Raw genomic sequence first — 21,630 nt, 5'->3', positions numbered from 1 at the left:
AGAACTTACAATAATAAATGTATATGCACCTAATGAGAGACCAGCAAAGTACTTAAAACAACTACTCATAGATTTGGAAAAAGACATCAATAGCAACACAATACTAGTGGGAGACTTCAACACTGCTTTGTCACCTCTTGATAGATCAACCAGACTCAAGCTTAGCAAGGACATACTTCATCTGAGGGAAACAATGGAAGAAAGGGACTTAGTAGATATATACAGGACACTTCATCCTCAAAAAGCTGAATACACATTCTTCTTAAGCGTACATGGAACATTCTGCAAGATAGACCACTTGCTGAGTCACAAAACATGCCTCCATAAAATTAAGAAGATAGAGATTGTATCAACAATCTTCTCAGACCATAATGCGCTGAAATTAGAAGTAAATCACACACAAAAACAGAAAACTAAATCAAACACCTGGAAATTAAACAGTGCACTATTGAACAACGAGTGGATTAGAAAAGAAATCAAAGAGGAAATCAAAAGATTCCTAGAAACGAATGAAAATGAGAACACGAGTTACCAAAACTTATGGGACACAGCAAAAGCTGTGTTAAGAGGAAAGTTTATAGCTCTACAAGCATTCCTCAGGAAGGAGGAGCGAGCACACAAAAGTAACATAACCTCACAGCTTAAAAGCTTGGAGAAGGACCAAAAAAAAAGGAGCACAACCCGAACAGGAGAAAGGAAATAATAAAACTCAGAGCAGAGATTAACGAGATGGAAATCCAAAAAACAATTCGAAAGATCAATGAAACTAAGAGCTGGTTCTTTGAGAAAATTAACAAGATTGATAAGCCTTTAGCATAACTCTCAAAGAAAGGGAGAGAGAAAACCCTAAGAAACCGAATCAGAAGTGAAAAGGGGGTCATTACAACAGAAACTACAGAAATTCAAAGGATCCTCAGGGAGTACTTTGAGAAGCTTTATGCCACGGAACATCAAAATCTCGAGGAAATGGATAAATTCCTAGACTCCTACAGACTCCCAAGGCTGAACCAAGAAGACCTGGAATACCTGAACAGACCTATCACCATCAAGGAAATTGAAATGGTAAAAAAAAGTCTCTCCAAGCACAAAAATCCTGGCCTGGATGGATTCACTAGTGAATTCTTCCAAATCTTAAAATAGGAATTACTCCCAATCCTTTTTAAACTTTTCCACGAAATTGAAATATCAAAAACACTCCCAAACAGTTTCTACGAAGCAAATATCACACTGATACCAAAGGCAGACAGAGATATCACAAAGAAAGAGAATTACAGACCGATATCCCTGATGAACACAGATGCAAAGATCCTCAACAAACTACTAGCAAATAGAATCCAACTACTCATCCAAAAGATCATGCACCATGACCAAGTAGGATTCATCCCAGGGATGCAAGGATGGTTCAACATTAGGAAATCAATCAATATAATCCATCATATCAACAAAAGAAAAGATAAAAAGCATATGATCATATCAATAGATGCAGAGAAAGCATTTGACAAGATCCAGCACCCCTTTATCATGAAAGAAAACCCTAGCCAAAATGGGTATAGAGGGGACTTTCCTCAACATAGTTAAAGCCATCTATCACAAGCCTACAGCAAGAATCACCCTCAATGGGGAAAAACTGAGAGCCTTCCTTCTAAGATCAGGGATGAGACAAGGGTGCCCACTCTCTCTACTGCTGTTCAATATAGTACTGGAAGTACTTGCAATAGCGATTAGGCAAGAAAAAGATATTAAGGGCATTCAGGTAGGAAAGGAAGAAATCAAGCTCTCACTTTTCGCAGATGATATGATACTATACTTAGAGAAACCAATAACCGCCATTAAAAAACTCCTAGAAACAATAGACTTGTATAGTAAAGTTGCAGTCTATAAAATCCATATCCAAAAGTCCATGGCTTTCCTATACGCAAACAGTGAGAGAGAAGAAAGCTATATGAAAAAAAATGATCCCGTTCACAATTGTTCCCAAGAAAATCAAGTACCTATGAATCAGCTTAACTAAGGAAGTAAAGGACCTGTACAAAGGAAACTACAAAACGCTACTTCAGGAAATAAAAGAGGACATGAGGAAATGGAAAGATATCCCCTGCTCATGGGTCGGGAGACTTAACATTGTCAAAATGGCAACATTACCGAAAGCATTTTATAAATTCAATGCAATCCCTATAAGGATACCCATGACATTCTTCAAAGAAATGGAGCAAAAACTCCTGAAATTTATATGCAACAATAAGCCCCCACGAATAGCTAAAGCAATTCTTGGTGAAAAGAAAATGGGAGGAATCAACCTCCCTAACTTCAAACTGTACTACAAAGCAGTAATAATTAAAACAGCATGGTACTGGAACAAAGGCAGAACTGCAGACCAATGGAACAGGGTTGAATACACTGACATCTCCCCTCAATCATATGATCATCTAATCTTTGATAAAGGTGCAAGTAATGTGAAGTGGAGTAGAGAAAGTCTCTTTAACAAATTGCGCTGGCATCACAGGACGGCTACATGAAATAAAGTGGGCTCAGAACTCTCCCTAACACCATGTACAAAAGTAAGATCAAAATGGATTAAAGACCTCAAGATCGGACCAGAAACCATAAGGTACATTGAAGACAAAGTTGGCAAAACCCTCCATGACATTGAAGCTAATGGTATCTTCAATGATGCCACGCCACTGGCCGAGCAAGTGAAAACAGAGATAGATAAATGGGACTATCTTAAATTAAGAAGCTTCTGCACCTCCAAAGAAACAGTGACCAAAATACAAAGACAGTCTAAAGAATGGGAAAGGATATTCGCCGAACACACATCTGACAAGGGGTTGATATCAAGGATATACAAAATACTGGTTGAACTCCACAAGAAGAAAACAACCAACCTCATCAAAAAATGGGGCAATGAAATGAACAGAAACTTTCGCAAAGAAGAAATCCGAATGGCAAAAAAGCACATGAGAAAATGCTCTACATCATTAATCATCAGGGAGATGCAGATCAAAACCACAATGAGATACCATCTCACACCTCAGAGACTGGCCCACATCCAAAAGAACAAAAGCAACTGTTGCTGGCGCGGATGTGGCGAGAAAGGGACACTGTTTCACTGTTGGTGGGAATGTTGACTGGTTCAGCCCTTCTGGAAAACAGTATGGACGATTCTCAAAAAATTAGAAATTGAGCTCCCATTTGACCCAGCAATACCACTCCTGGGAATATATCCCAGAGAGGCAAAAATGTATAGTCGAAGTGATATCTGCACTTGTTTTTTCATTGCAGCACTCTTTACAATAGCCAGAACCTGGAAGAAACCTGAATGCCCAAGAACAGATGACTGTTTAAAGAGACTATGGTACATCTACACAATGGAGTACTATGTAGCTGTTAGAAAAGATTAAGTCATGAAATTTATATACAAGTGGTACAACATGGAAAGTATCATGCTAAGCGAAATGAGTCAGAAAGAGAGGGATAGACATAGAAAGATTGCATTCATCTGGGGAATATAAAGAAACAAAATATGAGATTAATACCCAAGAATAGCTGAGATCAACACCAGGAGGATTACTCCATAGCTCAGAGGCCAGCCAGGCATTCTAGGGGAAAGGGCAGCTCAGATAGAGAAGGGAACACCAAATAAAGGGTGTTTGGAGGATCCTCCCAGGAGGGGAGATGCATGTTGAAAGTAGACTATGGACTGAACATGTTTGCCACTCAAAGCCTCTTTTGCAGACCACAACACTCAAAAGGAGAGAGAGAACACAAGGGATTGCCTGCCACAGAGGCAGGGTGAGATGGGAGGGATGGGGGTGGGAGGGATATTATCCATGGTGGTGGAAAATGGGCACTGGTGGAGGGATGGGTATTTGATCATTGTATAATCGAAACCCAAGAACAAAAAATTGTAAATCTACAACTGTACCTCATGGTGTTTCACTAAAAATAAAAAATATATATATCTTATTTTAAAAAAAGGGAATAGATTCTCTTCAATTAGGGAAGAAATTTAGCTGTGAATAACTAATAAGCCATCAGAATTTGAGACAGAAAATTCATTATTGAAATGTTGTGCAACATTATTCAATTAGATTTTGGTCTTAAAATCATTCTTGAAATTATCGTGTTTTCTATATTCCCTTATAGTGGTATAAATTTGGTTGAGACTATTCCCTACTAATTTGGATTGTAGGTTGTGTAATGTTTTAACACCCTGCAGAATAATATTTTCCATCAATAAAGTATCTATTCATAAAAATATCTATTGTATTATTTAAAACCCCAAATTACATCTATTTTTAAAAAATCTAGTTCAATGATTTTTTCATTTTAATTAATTTAAAATTTGCTACTTCATTAACTCTGATGTTGATCAATTTATCAGATAAAAACCAAACCTATCACTTTCATGAATAAATAAAAACCATCTTAACATTTCTTAGTATAGCATCTCTGCTATTTGTTAGTGTGATTGTATATGAAATTCTTATCATATATTGTTATGTGATTTTCAAAGTTCATTAGATCTGGTTGGGTAAACATTGTGGCTTCCATTTAGGTTGCTAATGGTTGCAAATTGAGAAATATTTTTTGCAAGACTTATAAAATCAGAGCTGGGAAACAATTTCACATTTCTTTTTAACTTAGTTCTAGAGATAAAGAAAATTTATTATGTTCTGCCTATAGTCTCATATCAATTGTTCATATTTTATGGGCTTGACATTTAATATCAGTACTCCTTTTCCTTTTAAATTGTGCATAACTCCAAATACTACCATGAGTTGAACATATTCTGAAACATTCTCCTTTGCAGGATTCTAGTGGTTTCTACAATTGTAACACATGAGTCTTCAAAAATTATTTTCAAGTTAAATTAACTTCAACTGTATCTGACAGTCTTAAATTGGCTAATTCTTAGGATATAGGTTTTAAATATATTAAAATTATACTTAAATATCAATAGCAAAACTATAGAAATGGAAATGATATTGAATGCCTAACATCTATCTATCTTCATGTAATAAAAATATGAGCAAATTATAGGCTCTGGTTCAAGGAAATTATAAGCTCTACATATATGCAAAAGAATATTCTACACATCAAAATATCATAGGTATTAAGATATCATATTTGGTGTTAGATAACAAAAAATTATGAGTAAAAAATATTAAACACAATCCTAAATCTTCTCAATTTCCAATAGATATAACTTTTCTTAAATATCGTCCCTTACTGAATCTGGCAATTATTATGCTGAGTTAAGTAAATCGGAATGAGAGGGACAAACTCTTGATCAAAATGATCTCTATTATGTGCAGGATATAAAGAAACATCTCCTGTAGAGGAATAGCAAATGCCCTAAGGCAAAAGAAACTGAGAACTGATCTTCAGTAGAGGGTCCATAGGAGGGGGGGAACAATAATACAAGCCGACACTCTATTGGAGAGGGTTGTCCTACAATGTTCTATATACAAAACTCTACAAAAACAGTTTCAAAGAATATGGTTTCTAAAAATTAAAAAAAATTTTAATGTTTTTTGTTTATCTTCGGTATAAGTGATTAATTCAAGTAAAAGATTCAAGTACTGCCAATATCATCAGCATCTGTTAAAATATTTTTATGCTTCCTTTTATCTCAATTCTTAATCCCAGACCTCATGAAAAATTGTATTTTTAATATTTATCGGCTCAAACTATCTTCTTTCCATGCTTATGTTTATCAGTGAAATATGGTAAGGCATTTGCCTTGAGCACAGCAGGCCCAGCTGAGCCAGGTTCAATTCCTCCACCCCTCTTGGAGAGCCCTGCAAGCTACCGAGAGTATCTCGCCCGCACAACAAAGCCTGGCAAGCTACCCATGACATATTCAATATGCCAAACACAGTAACAACAAGCGTCAAAATAGAGAGGTACTGGGCCCACTCGAGCAAATCTATGAAAAACAACAGTGGTACAGTGATTGTTTGGCAATTATTTTTTTGCGTATGTTCATCCTGTAATATTCTTTGACGATACAGAACCTGGAAGTTTATCTTTTTCTGAAATTTTTACTAATACTTATACAACTACAATTATAAAACACAAATACAGTCTTTAAAAATGTTCCTGAATGTCCTGCCACAGAGGCAGGGAGAATGCGGGGAAGGGGGGCGGGTGGGAGGGATACTGGGATCCGTGGTGGTGGAGAATGGGCACTGGTGGAGGGATGGGTATTCGATCATTGTATAACTGAAACCCAAGCACAAAAATTTCTAAGTCTACAACTGTACCTCATGGTGTTTCACAAATAAAAATCTAAAAAAAAAAAAAGTGTTCCTGCATTGTTTTTTAAATTTTTTAATATCTTTCCAGCTACATGAAAATTATTTCCTCATTCCTAAAAAGTGCTTAAAGCATTTTCTTTTATAATCTCAATTTATGCAATTTATCTCACCAATTTTCTTATATTTTTATTGATATTCTTTAGTTGGGCTGTAGTGATAGCACAGTGGTAGGGCATTTGCCTTGGCGTGCAGCCAGCCCAGCCCGGCCAAGCAGGGTTCGATTCCTCCACCCCTCTCGGAGAGCCTGGCAAGCTACCGAGAGTATCTCACCCACATGGCAAAGCCTGGCAAGCTACCCATGACGTATTCAATATGCCAAACACAGCAACAAGTCTCAAAAAAAATGGAGACGTTACAGGGTCCGCTTGAGCAAATAGATGAACAATGGGAGGACAGTGACAGTGACGGTCTGTGGTAACTTTAAGAACTCAGAAATAAGAATAAGTTATATACATTGTCTTTTCATTTCTCTTCATAAAAAGTTAATCCTGAACTTTTTTTGTCTAAAGCAAGTTTTAGTCTTTAAATAAAAGTCACATAATAAAAAAGTTATGAATATGTTTGATAAATATTTCAGCATGGCTTACTGTTATAATTTCAAAAAGGATTACCTTAATCTCTATATTAAAACATAAAAAATTGAAGCAAAGTCTCAAGAATCTTAACTCAGATAAGAACAGAAAAAAAAAGTGAGAAACTTTCAAACAGGAAAGTCAAAAATTTTTTTTAGTCCAGGAATAGGAGATAATACAGGGGTGAAGGCACTTGCCAAGCACACATCCCAGTTAGGTATTCCCTGGCACCTCATATGGTCACTTGGGCCCTACCAGGAGTTATCCATGGACATAGATCCAGTAATAAGCCTTGAGCACTACAAGTGTTGTTCAACCTCCACCTCCACAACAAAAAATAAATAGGCTATAAACTGTAAGTCCATTTTTACTAAATATTTTTCATTTATCAAGAACCAAATTTCCAATTTTTACTGCAAATGTTAATAAATCTAATATATAAGCATATAAGTTGTCTAAATTTATAGAGCATATATATTATTTATAAAATGTAGATTATTTAAAGATATTAGAATTATACATTTAAAACTTTTGTTTAAAAAAATCTGGCGCTTTTCTGGAGCTTCAGTCTGGTGTCTCCTGAAGACAGATTTTCTTGCTGTTTGAAAGTTCTTTTGTTTATAAGATATATAATATTTGACTAGTGATAAATTAAACTAGAGATTCTAAGAATGTGTATATATATTTATATGTACATACTCATATATATATACATATATTTTGTGATTCTATTTTTTATTTATAGATTAATCATATATATTAGTTTATTGCCAATAAGCCGCAATGGATGGTCTGAAATAAAATAAAATGTATCAGGGACAAAATTTATTCCTTTATTAGATTCAGGGGGAAAAAGCCAATTGCTTTAGTGGAGGAGGAATGCTTAAACTAATCATTAGTATTTCACTTGAAAAATCTCATGTTTCCTTATAATACATTTTAATGTGAGCCTTGATGATCATATGACTCAAATCTATTCCAATTGGACTAGGTGTCTCTCCTGCCATAGTGCATATGAACTCAAACCTCTTATTTATTGGCAGTAAAATACAAATATCTGCAAGAAATTGAACAATACCTTTCTATACCTTTATATTTAAATATAGCTGAAGCATTTAGTTTCAAATTTTAAGTCATAGTAAGATTTTTCTTAAAAAATTAAACAAAATTGATGATTTTTTTGTAAAAAGGTAGGAAATAAAGAAAAGTAGCATTTTTATTTTTTATTAGCTGGATTTAACTTTTAAGAGTTAAATCTTTAATATCTGCGATGGTGATATGCACAGGAGGATCCCATTTCAATCACTGCCTCACAACAACACAGAAACCCCTAAGGAACTGTCTCGGAACAGTTGGGAGATGGACTTCTGATGCACTGAATTATCATTTAAATTATAACAAGATGTTTAGAACACTATAGAACTATTTTATCAAATATGAGTCATATATAATAATTTTAGTAAGTAGGGACTAGACACAACACTAATATAATTCGTAGTAGCCATGAACGTGCATTATTAAAAGTATCACCCTTACTTGTTTAAATAAAACTTGAAGGAACTGGACTAAAATATTGGCCGAAATTATGCAATGGACTCCCTTAGTCTTATAAATGACAGTCTGGGCCAAAGATTTTGTTTGTTTGTTTGTTTGTTTGGGTGGGTGGGTGGCCACCCCTGGTAATGTTCAGAGGCTCCTGACTTTGAACTCAAGAATCTCTGCTGGTGGTAATTGGGGGACCATGTGGGATCCTGAAGATTGAACCCAGGTTGACTGCATATAAGGCAAATGCCCTACATGCTGTACTATCTCTCCAGCCCCAAAGGTATTTTTAAAAGCACATATATAACTAACTTTAATTTCTCTTGACATAGATTGCTAGATGGTAAAAATAATTTACATAAATTCAGCTCCTTAAAAGCACTGATGAACCAGAATCCTGAAGACAACAGGCAACACGAAATTTCTGTCTCCAGAGGTGGGATGCTATGTAATTACAGACTGTCTTCACACAATTATCTACTCTTTATTTTTTGGCTTTAAACACTCCTATGGCTATTTGTGCTCTGTAGAGTGGTGAATTTAAAATAAATTTAAAATCATCGTTTTAGATTGATCAAAATTGGGATTTTTTTCATAGTTCTCCTACCCTCTCAGTATTACAAATTGAAGTTAAAATTTCAGTTAAGTCAAAAATTAGTGACCTGAAAACTTTTAAAGGAAAAAATGTATTAGTCTCAATCTATGACTGTAGAGAGCTAAACTTAGCACTAGAAATAAGGACTAGAGGTTTCAACTGAAAATAGACAAAGACTTAGAACCAACTGGAAATTGAGTAGCCTATCTTATGAAACAGGAATTTCTGATCACTTGAAGTGTCTGAACATTCACTGGGGATATTATTAAAGAATTTTAGTTCAAAGGTTAAAACAAGTTATCTGGCACCACTTTCTGCCTCACAGACATTTTTCTATCTCACGAAACTCTGGTCTTTATTCTACACCACTCACCCTCATTTATATTTATAGTTGTTCATTACAAATATATGTTCACATTACTGCAACCAAAGTCTATCGAATACCCTCTTAGCAGAACCTAGCTTATAGAATACATCTACAAGCAAATAATGTCAAGTAGATGATGTCTTTAATGACCAAAAATTGCTAGCAGCAATTACAAAGTCTCCATGTAGAGCAGACAAAATGAGATAAATAGAGAAAAGAGAAAGAAGAAGAAAATTAAAAAATAATCTTATAGCTGCTGCCATGTCAACTCACCCACCAGTCCTGTTCTTCAGATTCATGAACCAAACTCTGAGGAGATGCAAGCCCAGCAGTTGAAATACATGGACATAACGATCCTTCAGAGGAAAACTCTGGGGTGCCCTTGGGAGGCAGGAGGTCTGAGTCCCTGCCCTGTTAAAGCCCCAGCAGCCGCATCACCACCCCATTGCTGCCACCATGCCAATGGCCTGACTCTGCACTAATAATCTCTGCAGACTCATCTCAGTTCTACAGCTCCTGAAGGTTCTGGGCAACACAGCCACATATGCAGCCATGTGACACCTCTAAATCCCACTGTACTGAAATTTCAGTCTTAGCATACCAAATTGTGAGAATGCAGCATAGAAGTCATCTAAGCCAACAAAAGAAAAACAATCACACAGAAGGCTCAATTAGTGATGAACAGCTCAGTAAATCCTCAAAGACTTAACTACTCTGTGGTGAGATTTAACTATTTTCACACATTTTCTTTTACTGATGTTTTTGATAATTCCTTTAGCCATTTTATTGCAATAGCAATATGAAACAAATTACTGTCTGCCTGCTAAAGGGGGCAAGCCTGAGGTGACGTTGGGAAAGTGAGTACGATGGTGGAAGGAAGGTCACTCAGGTGGTGGGATTGGTGTTGGAACATCAAAATTCTGCAACAACTCTGTAAACTGTTGTGTTTAGGTATTTTTTTAAAAAAAAAACTAAAAAATCACAAAATAAAAACTAATAGTTTTCCATTAAAATATTTTAGAAAGTTGTCTTTATTCCTTTGACAAATATATAAAATATCATCTTTGACGGCATAAATCTTTGACAGTATCAATATTCTCTCTCCAACCAAAGCTCAGGATACAGTGTTTTTAAGGCCACTGGTGGCAAAAGGAAGAAATTTTTATTTATTTGAGTGGAAGGCTATTTTAACATAGCTATTCCAATAATGCTATATTGACACAAAATATAAAAGCATGATTAAATTATAAGAAATATTTATAATATTTCTCTCTTATCATAATAAGGCCCTCCCGTTGTTCGTCGATTTGCTCGAGCGGGCCCAGTAACGTCTCCATTGAAGACTTTGTTGTTACTGTGTTTGGCATATCGAATATGTCACGGGGAGCTTGCCAGGCTCTTCCATGCGGGCGAGATACTCTCAGTACCTTGCCGGGCTCTCCGAGAGGGGCGGAGGAATCGAACTTGGGTCAGCCATGTTGGCTGCATGCAAGGCAAACGCCCTATCGCTGTGCTATCGCTCCAGCCCCATGAGAGATTTTTATCCCTAATCCTAACTTCCCTCCAATACCTCCCCCTCCCCTCTTCAATCCTTGAGAATCCAGCACCCCATACAGAGAAAGACTGAAGCATGCAGTAAAGACTCAAGATTGAATGAAGAACAGGGGCATGAAGTAAGAGTATAAGTTGTAGAGAAAGTGAGAAAAAGAAACAAGATAGAAGAAAAGAGCAAAGATGTCTAGTGCACATATTACATGATAATTTTTAATTCTTAATGCTAGTTCACCTTTCTTTCAGCATATTCTAAACCCATTCCCCATCTCTAGGTAAGGTTGTTTCTATGGGTAAATCTCTTTACTACTGCAGCTGTGAACCCATCCACAATGTGCACCACGCAGACTTGATGGCTGAGACATGGCATCATTAGATCAGTTTGGAGCTGTCTGAAATAGAGAAGCAATGCCTGCAAGCACCACAACCAAGTCTGTGTAACCCCCCCTCCCTACCTCAAAGTTTTTAAAGGTATAAACAGATAGTGTCAAATTAGTGTTTCTGGGAATGAACATATTCATGCAACAATAAACCTAATGTAAAAACAATCCTTATTAAAACATTTTTTAAAAAATCCTTATTAAAGCCTAGTGGTATGATTCACATTCACAAAATATTGAATGTTAGAATCAAAATTCCTAAAACAATATTTCTTTCCAAAGCCTTGTCATTTCCCATACAGTGCTGTAATGGAGAAGGTGATAACAGTGGGTACAGTAGAGGGAGAGAAACAAGGATTCAGAATCTCACAACTATGACTGCAAAACACCATTTGGATATCAGTGCTTATTTCTGAGAGGCAAATTTTTAGTATTGATATCACCAAATCTTTTTCTAAGCATGATTATTTTGCTTTTTTTATTACTCTTTACTTTCCCAAGTCTTTGTCTATTGCAATTTTGGACACTATCTTCTTAGAGGCTCAACTTAGCTTAGATTTTAAGTCAGTTCTGGTAAAGACAGAAAGAACATTCTATACCTCAGTCTTACTGATAATAGATGGTTTAACATATAAGGTAATAACTACCTGTTCCCTGAAATTAATTTACATCACGAATCACGAATCACGACCATCCTGTTATTTGTCGATTGCCTCAAGCAGGCCCCAGTAACGTCTCCTTCATCCTAGCCCTGAGATTTTTAAGAAAGTGCTATATTCAAGGCTCTTTAGGAGAATGAGACCCATCATTGTTACTGGTATTTGGCATATTGGGTATGCCACAGGGAGTTTGCCAGACTCTGCCGTATGGGCAGGTTACATTCGGTAGCCTGCCAGTTTGTCCAAGTTAGGAATGAGATAATAAGATGTAATAATAAGATGTCGCGCGGCGGTTCCAGGAGCTGGTTTTTATAGTCTCTGAGTCTTGGCTGTTGATGGGATTACATGGCACCAGGGGGCCAGTTGGTGGGTGTGACCCCACCTATTGGAATTCGGAGGATCTGGGTGGAGGATGCTCAGCCCCGATCCGAGTAGGCTTGGAGATCTCAGCCCCAGGATCTGCTTGCCGTTGTTTCTCTGCCGGTACCTTCATGTGTGCAGAGAGTGGTCTCAGCATGGTGGTGGCTGGTCCTGGATGTCTTCAGCTGCCGGAGCCCTGGTTGGGGTGGGGAGGAAATCTCAACCCGCTCCCCTCCAAGGGGCCCTGGCAAGGACAGCCAGGCGCGGGGGCAGGAGACTGCACTGTTCTCTTCCGGGAGCTGGTTTTTATAGTCTCTGAGTCTTGGCCGTTGATGGGATTTACATCACTGTTGCATATTATTACATGTACCTACCATGTTGCTGAATACATGTATATAATAATGTTTAAAAGAATATAGCCTTCACATGTTAAGCAGCTTAAGTAGTATTCTGAATGGCACATACCATTTATAATTTGCCTCTCAAAAATGAAACACTGACCTACATATCCAAATGGTATTTTGCAATCATGTTATAAGATTCCAAAACCTCTTCTCTTTCCTCCACTGCACCTACTGTTATCACCTTCGCCATACCAGCATTGTATAGGAAATCCCAAGGTTTTGACACAAATATTGTTTTAGGACTTTTGATTCTAATATTTTATGAATGTGGAGCATGTCACTAGTCTGCAATCATTTATATCACTTGTCACTTGTCATCCAATTGATCTTCGATTCGCTCAAGCAGGCACTAGTAACTTCTTCATTTGTCCCTGTTGGGTGCTAGTGTAGCCTAATGGCATCTGCTCACTCCAGGAACACGAAGAGCCTCAAAACTAGCCTGCAATAAGGATTGTTTTTTACATTAGTACTTTTGTGGATATGTTCAATTTAGAAAATTACAAATCAAAATCCTTGAAATATTCATGCTGTAAAACTCTGTATGTTCATAGTGGTTATATATAAGGGACTGTCAGATCCCAACCCCAATTACATGTACTTACTGAAAACATATTCACAAATGAGTTGAACTCAAGATCATAAGTTCTATTAATTTTAATGTTCCCAAGTTGAGACAGAATTTTTAAAGAAAATGGCTCATTTGCTTGACTATTCAGCTCTGGAAATTGTTTTAAACTATGAAATGACTTGTCCTGATATGTTTAAGTTAATACTGAGTTTTCCCTTAACTTGTAAGGATTCTCTCCCATGATTAAGGAAGTTTTATATTTAATATTAAATAAAATTTTCCCTCAACAACTTTCAATATTTTAATAGAATGTGTATGCATTGCTTACATTATCTGTTTAAAATGATGTATAAACTATTATAGGTTGAATTTCATTAGTATTCTAATTTCTCCATGAGCTTCTGTGTTATTTCCCCACTGCTCAAATCTAAAATATTATGTAACAATAAATATTTAAGAGGATGCATTACACAGTGATTCAGGTTAATATAATTCACCATAACCAATAAAGTGTTACCATAAATATGTATTAAAATCAATTTAACCAAGTCCCAGAGTATTAAACATTTAAAATAACCCCCTACAATTTAAATAAAATATTCCTCAGAATGCAAACTTCTCAAATTTATCAGCCAGAGAACACAAGCAAAAGTGTAAGTTGGTTCAGAGACATTTAGAAAAGTTTCATTATCACTAATGCTTAACTTTCTACTGACAAATTCAAATAAACGTGACTACAGAAATATATGCATTTTGATATTGAGGAAATTGTGTCATGCCATGCCATTTCTTTTGCTTTACTTATTTAATATATATAAGCACTTTCCAATGTTCCAAGAACTCTATTGGCCCTAAAAATAAAAGTAAACATCTTTTACATGTCTAAAACTGCTGATCAATTTAGTATTAGTCACTTAGCCATTTGCTGCTACCAGTCCTTGACACAGTGTTAGTTTATTCTGATTAAATATAAGTAAAAATACACATAGCATTCAATGGCTGGGCCACCTAAAAGTAAAATAATTCATCAATATTTTTACATTGTTTATAGGCTGTAATAATATTTTGAACATGCTATGTCAAATATAATATGTGCTATTAGTTATTTTTACATTTCTTTTCACTTTTACTATGGCTATGAGAAAGTGCGAAATTATATATGTGACTCTGCAGATAATACATGAATGGAGCATGATTTTCATATACATTACTTGATAAAAATCTCAGAACTGTGACATTTGGATCAATTCATAATAATATTTAGTATTCAATTCAATTATCAATCAAAATATCAAAATTCTATGAATTTATCACTGTGTAGATTCAAATGTTTAATAAAAATAGTTACTGTTAAGAAAAATCATATGAATTTCATGTACCCTAAATCTTTCTAACTGATTATGTGATAAATTCTTATACATACTTGATCAGTTTTGTGAGGGGGACAAAGAACTAAAACCTAAAAGCTTAAATGTCATGTGAAAAGAAAAGTCCAAAGCATTATTACATAGTATTTTAGAAAAATGTTTAATGTATTTTAAAATTAATGTAAATTAATCATAATCCCTCAGATGTTAGTGGTATTCATATTTATCTTAGTCACTCCTTTTTATACCAAACTATATACCCCTCAACTCAGTTATTATCTCCTTGTTATTTCCACTTTTCACAACTCTAAAACTCCACTTTCTAATGTTGAGTCTTCTAGAGAATAGGCAGAAAATGCCTTTGTTGAAGTTGGATTTAAAAGGGTACATGTACACATAAAGATAACATAGAGACACATTTAATGGGACAGTGTGAAGTTGTAGGGGGTCACTGGAGTCCCTGAAATGTTTCAAGATACATATCCATTTTGAAAGATGAGGAAGAGGCTTTGATTTAAACTAATCACAGGCATATATAAAAGAAAGAAAATATCTTTGTGAAAAGATAAAATGCAATAAGTCAACCTTTCCAAGACAGAAGTCTGAATAAGAGTTCAGCTGCTTTTCCCAAAACTAACTTAAATTTATTAATGTCTTGAAGCTGAACACTAGACTGGAAATTTCAGAAGAGCTCATTGATTTTTTAGTACTTGTGTTCCTGAGGCCAGAAATGAAACAAGGAAAAAAATAGAAGAGGCATGCTTCTTCTACAAGTTTTCAAAAATTAAAAAGTGAAAAACTCACTTATCTGAAAACTCATGTTGTCTCCCAGGTTGGAATATTCCTATCATTACATTTCTCAATACATTTAAATGTCCCCCTAAAGTGGCAAGAAGAAATAAACACAAAATACAATATTTTGAATTTTGACTTGCCATAATTAATAATGAAAACTGAAGCCACTTAAGTTCATGTTAGTTTTAATTTTTTTTAATTACCAAATAATCATTTTTAATCTTAAATCTTAAAATCTCAGGGCTAGGACGAAGGAAACGTTACTGGCGCCTGCTTGAGGAAATCGATGAACAACAGGATGACAGTGATACAGTGAGAATCATTTCTAACATAGAAAAATGTACCTGGAAAAATTTAATTTGTATATTATTTGGGAATATTTTTCAATTTTTATTTTTAGTTGTTAATTTTATGAGTTATCCTTGATATATAACTTAAAGAGTCAATAATTCTGTTGTTTTGATTTGCATTCCCCTTATAGATAAGTAATGCAAAGAATTTTTCATGTATCTTTTTGCCTTCTGTATTTATTCATTTTTCTGTTTCTGAAAATAGGTAATATAGATTCAGCTCCCAGTCTATGTCTTCACTTCGCATGTTACCTATAATTGCTTCATGGAGCCAGTTAATAAAATGTAATTCTATATAAGACTTCCAACTTCTTGGTGAATGCCTGTTTTGTGGGGGTTTTTTAATTATTTTTATTAGTGAAACACCATGAGGTACAGTTGTAGACTTACAATTTTTTATACTTGGGTTTCGTTATACAATGATTGAGTACCCATCCCTCCACCAGTGCCCATTATCCACCTCCAGTGCTCTCAGTATCCCTCCCACACCACCCCTGTGGCAGGGCATTCTCTTTTGTTTTCTCTCTCCTTTTGGGTGCTGTCCTGCACAGCAAAGCCTGGCAAGCTACTCGTGACGTATTCAATATGCCAAACACAGTAGCAACAAGTCTCAAATTGGAGACGTTACTGGGCCCGCTCGTGCAAATCAATGAACAATGGGAAGACAGTGTTTGTTTGTTTGTTTGTTTGTTTGGGTGCTGTGGTTTGCAAAAGAGGGATTGAGTGGCAATCATGTTCAGTCTATAGTCTACTTTCTGCATGCATCTCCCATCCTGGGCGGATCTTCCCAACACCCTTTATTTGGTGCTCCCTTCTCTATCTGAGCTCCCTTTTCCCCTAGCATGGGTGGCTGGCCTCCAAGCCATGGAGCAAACCTCCTGGTACTAATCTCGGCCACTCTTGGTTGTTAGTCTCCTATTTTATTACTTTATGTTCCCCATAAAAAACTATAAAATCCAGCTCCTGGACGAGAACAGTGCAGTCTCCTGCCCCCATGCCTGGCTGTTCCTCACCAGGGCCCCTTGGAGGGGAGCAGGTTGAGCTTTCCTCCCTGCCCCGACCAGGGCTTCGGCAGCCGAAGACCTCCAGGACCAGCCACCACCATGCTGAGACCACTCTCCGCACACATGAAGGTACTGGCAGAGGGACAAATCCACACGGGTTCCGGGGCCGAAATCTCCAAGCCTACTCGGATTGGAGTCGAGCATCCTCCACCCAGATCCTCCAAATTCCAGAAGGGGGGTCACACCCACCACCTGGCCCCCTGGCGCCGTGTAATCCCATCAACGGCCAAGACTCAGAGACTATAAAATCCAGCTCCCGGACGAGAACAGTGCAGTCTCCTGCCCCCACACCTGGCTGTTCCTCACCGGTGCGACATCTTATCAGGACATCATTTTTATGACATCTTATTATCTCATTCCTACTTTGGACAAACTTGCAGGCTATCGAATGTAGCCTGCCCACAGGGCAGAGTCTGGCAAACTCCCCGTGGCGTACCAAATATGCCAAATACCAGTAACAATGATGGGTCCCATTCTCCTAAAGAGCCTTGGATATAATCTCAGGGCTAGGATGAAAGAGACGTTACTGGGACCTGCTCGAGGCAATTGACGAATAACAGGATGATGAAATGAATGTTCCCCAGATGAATGCATTCTTTTTATGTCTGTTCCTCTCTTTCTGACTCATTTCACTTAGCATGATACTTTCCATGTAGTACCACATGTATGTAAGTTTCATGACTTCATCTTTTCTAACAGTTGCATAGTACTCCATTGTGTAGATGTACCAAAGTTGTTTTTTTTTTTTTGTACCAAAGTTTCTTTAATCAGTCATCTGTTCTCGGGCACTCACGTTTTTTCCAGATTTTGGTTATTGTGAATAGTGCATTATATTTTGTGTTCTTGTGTCACAACCATAGCCTCAAGTAAATCATACACAGGGAGATTTGACATCTATATAAATTTTTACTCTTTAGAATTTTCTTTTTATTTTGTTTGAATTAAAAGAAAAATATACTTGGCAAACCAGATTTCTTTGGAAATAGTAATCACCTCGCCCAGATAACTTCAGGCAAAAGAAACAATAATTAAATATAACACTTGATTAAATTTCATTGTTGAGAATTAAAACAAGAACAGAAAATTTAATGACAGTGTTCTTATACAATAGAAAGACCATTCATTTTTCATAGATAACTTGTTTCTCCTGTGTTCATAAAGAATGAAATATAGATATGGTACCTTTCATTTATATTTAGTTTTGGTGTTTAAAATATCTCTTAACCAAGGAATCTCCACAGAAGGATTACTACTTATGACAATTTCTTTATGTTCCAAATCAGACTCATCACCAGTTTAGGTAATAATAATAATGTTCATGGAGGCCTCCAACCCCTGCCTCTTTTCTCTCCTGAAGGAAAATTTCTTTAAAACTACTTGAGATTTTGGTTCAACTGCATAACTCTGTTTGTTTTCAGGTCACATAATTCATGAAATAAACGTGTAAACTATTCAAGCCTAAAATGAAGATGTACTATAACTGGATATATAGAAAAATAATTAAGCTAGTTAGACACATTTTTTGAAGAAGGGAGGAGCAAAAATGAAAATTAAGTTGATTTTTCAATTTTTTAAGTCTTCATTTTCAGATACTAATGACAAAATGTCATGATCTTATAATATACCAGATTAGAAAAGGAAACAGATGTAACAAACTCAAGAATTTCTCTGGAAGCCAGAGTCAGTACAAGCGTTAAGGTGATCCCTAGTTCAATATCCAAAACCAAATGTGGTCCCCCAAGTATCCCCAAGAGTGATTCTTGAGCACATAGTCAGGAGTAATCCTTGATAACCACCAGCTGTGCCTCTGTCCCCAAAATGTTCTCATTATGACTTTATTTTCAAGGATGTATTTTTCTTCCTATTAACAGAACAAAATGTAGTTTAATTGAAGTTAGCACTGTAACACTGTCCTCCCATTGTTCATCAATTTGCTCGAGCAGGCACCAGTAACATCTCCATTGTGAGACTTGTTGTTACTGATTTTGGCATATCGAATATACCATTGGGAGCGTGCCAGGCTCTGCCGTACAGGTGGGATACTCTTGGTAGCTTGCCCGGCTCTCCAAGAGGGAGGGAGGAATCAAACTGGGTTGGCCATGTGTAAGATAAACACCCTACCCACTGTGCTATTACTCCAGCCCATAATTGAGGTTACTAGTCTAAAATCTAGAAAATCAATTCTGAAATTCACATTTTATCTTTATAGTCCAAATTAATTAAAATGAAAGACATCTGAGTCATTGAAATTGTTTTTACAGCTACAATAATATCATTCTTCCTCTTTAGAAAACGAAAACCTCTTCTTCAAAGCACTCATAAATTCTCCACTAGGAAAAATAGAATGAAAATATGTGTTTCTATTAAAATGTAGAACAAGAATTAATTAATCTTGAGTATGAGATACTTGAAGGAGATACTATTCATATCTATTTTCTTAATTTCTTAATTTTCTCTTGCATAAGATAACCTCGAAAAGTACAATTCTCAGTCATATTTTTATCTTTGAAGAGTCATTTATGCACTCATCTTATTCCCACATATAATACCTTGCTTGTAGTTTAAAGCATGAGACAGATTTTTTTCTATTTGAGACATTCTTTCCTTCATCAGTCAGTACATGATATCTTCTTAATAATTCAGATTTAATCAAAAGACAGGACTTTCGTCATAGCACCTTACCCTATATTCACAAGCCACTTCCAGTGTCTAAGATTATTGTTTATATATTTCTATGTTTATTTTATTTATTTCCAACTAGACTAACTAGACTATTAATTCATCAAGGTCAGGACATCTGTTTTGCTCACCTTCATAACCTATGTCTAAAATAAAAAATAGTCTTTTATAATATTGTATAGACAAATAACTGATTATATTTTGGAGGGCAAGAGTTTGTAAACAATAATTTTTGTTCTCATATTGAATGTTTGGTAGAACTCACCTGTAATGACTTGTTAGACAGAAATATAATCTGATACCCTCAAAGATGTTATGACTATAATAGATAACCAATATTCATTCATTATCAGACATTTATACCATTACCCTCAAATATAAAAATATGAAAAAACTCATATTCAGTTAAAAATCAAATGTATTTAAAAAATACTAGATACTTAGTTGCAAATAGTGTCCCATAATATAAAATATTCAAAAGTATTTTTGAAACTCTGTTACTTTGACTATAACTCTATGAAGTAATTCATAATTTAATTCTTTTTAAATTATGCAGCCTAACATAAATCATACTATCAACGTTTTAATAAGTTTATGGGGCAAGAAATATTTTAATTTCTTTATAGTAATACAACCATATCTCTAATAATATAACTACTATCTCTGTATTAATTTAAAAGAATTGAGCCTTCTTTAAAAAGACTTGTATAAAAATTTTGCAAACCACAGCACCCAAAAGGAGAGAGAGAACAAAATGGAATGCCCTGCCACAGAGGCAGGGTGAGATGGGGTGTGGGGGAAGGGAAACTGGGATTAGTGGTGGTGGAGAATGAGCACTGGTGTAGGGACGGGTACTCGATCACTGTATAACTGAAATTCAAGCACAAAAATTTGTAAGTCTACAACTGTACCTCATGGTGTTTCACTAATAAAAAATTAAAAAATATAACTTTAAAATAGGAGTAAATACATTTATTGCATTGTGAGAAAAAGGGGACAAGGAATATAACTTATAAAAATACTTATATAATTGGCAAAAGTTCATTAAGAAGACATAAAAGAGGCTGATGAGATAGTACAGAGATAGGGTTCTTGCCTTGTATGCAGCCAGTCTGTGTTCAATCTCCAGTACCCTATATGATTCCTTGAGAGTCAACAGGAGTGATTCCATGCCTGAAGAATGCCAGATCTGCCCCACCCCACAAAGAGCTAAAGAAAAATAGTAATTATTACGATATTTGTAAAATAATTTTTATAATTATAATAGGCAAACGCCCTACCAGCTGTGCTATCATTCCAGCCCAATTATTACTGCACTGTGCACTGTCCTCCCATTGGTTCATCGATTTGCTCAATCAGTCTCAGTAATGTCTCCATCGTGAGACGTGTTACTGTGTTTGGCATATCGAATACATCACAGGTAGCTTGCCAGGCTTTACCATGCAGGCGAGATACTCTCGGTAGCTTGCCGGACTCTCCGAGAGGGGCAGAGGAATCAAACTCGGGTCGGCCACATGGGCCGTGTGCAAAGCAAATGCCCTACCCTCTGTGCTATCACTTCAGCCCCAATTATTACTATATATGCAAAAACATCTGTCACTGTCACTGTCCTCAGTTATTCATCGATTTGCTTGAGCGGGCCCAGTAACGTCAATATCGTGACAACCATGCAAAAATATAAGGGCACCAAAATCTTTAAAACAGTTGTTAACAGGCTTAAAGGGAGAAATAAACAGTTATACAATAATATAGAGGCTTTATATCCACTAATATCAATAAATACATAACATGGACAGAAAATACTGAAGAAATTATGATCTTAAGTGACAGATTAAGAAAATATTATATGTAAAGCATATTTTCTTTTTTTTTTTTTTGCTTTTTTTATTATTATTTGTGAAACACCATGAGGCACAGTTGTAGATTTACAATTTTTTGTGCTTGAGTTTCAATTATACAATGATCAAACACCCATCCCTCCACCAGTGCCCATTTTCCACCACCATGGATAATATCCCTCCCACCCCCATCCCTCCCATCCCACCCTGCCTCTG

At 36.0% G+C, this 21,630-nt stretch overlaps 1 pseudogene; it reads left to right on the top strand.

Moving 5' to 3' along the window:
• LOC130037784 (beta-soluble NSF attachment protein-like) overlaps window positions 1–21,630 on the top strand; it is a 31,886-nt pseudogene that overhangs the window by 8,808 nt on the left and 1,448 nt on the right.

Source organism: Sorex fumeus, unplaced genomic scaffold (assembly GCF_029834395.1).
Source record: "Sorex fumeus unplaced genomic scaffold, SorFum_2.1 ptg000072l, whole genome shotgun sequence".
Taxonomy (NCBI): Eukaryota; Metazoa; Chordata; class Mammalia; order Eulipotyphla; family Soricidae; genus Sorex; species Sorex fumeus.
Note: the sequence above shows the minus strand (reverse complement) of the source record. Positions and strands in the feature narration are given on the sequence as shown.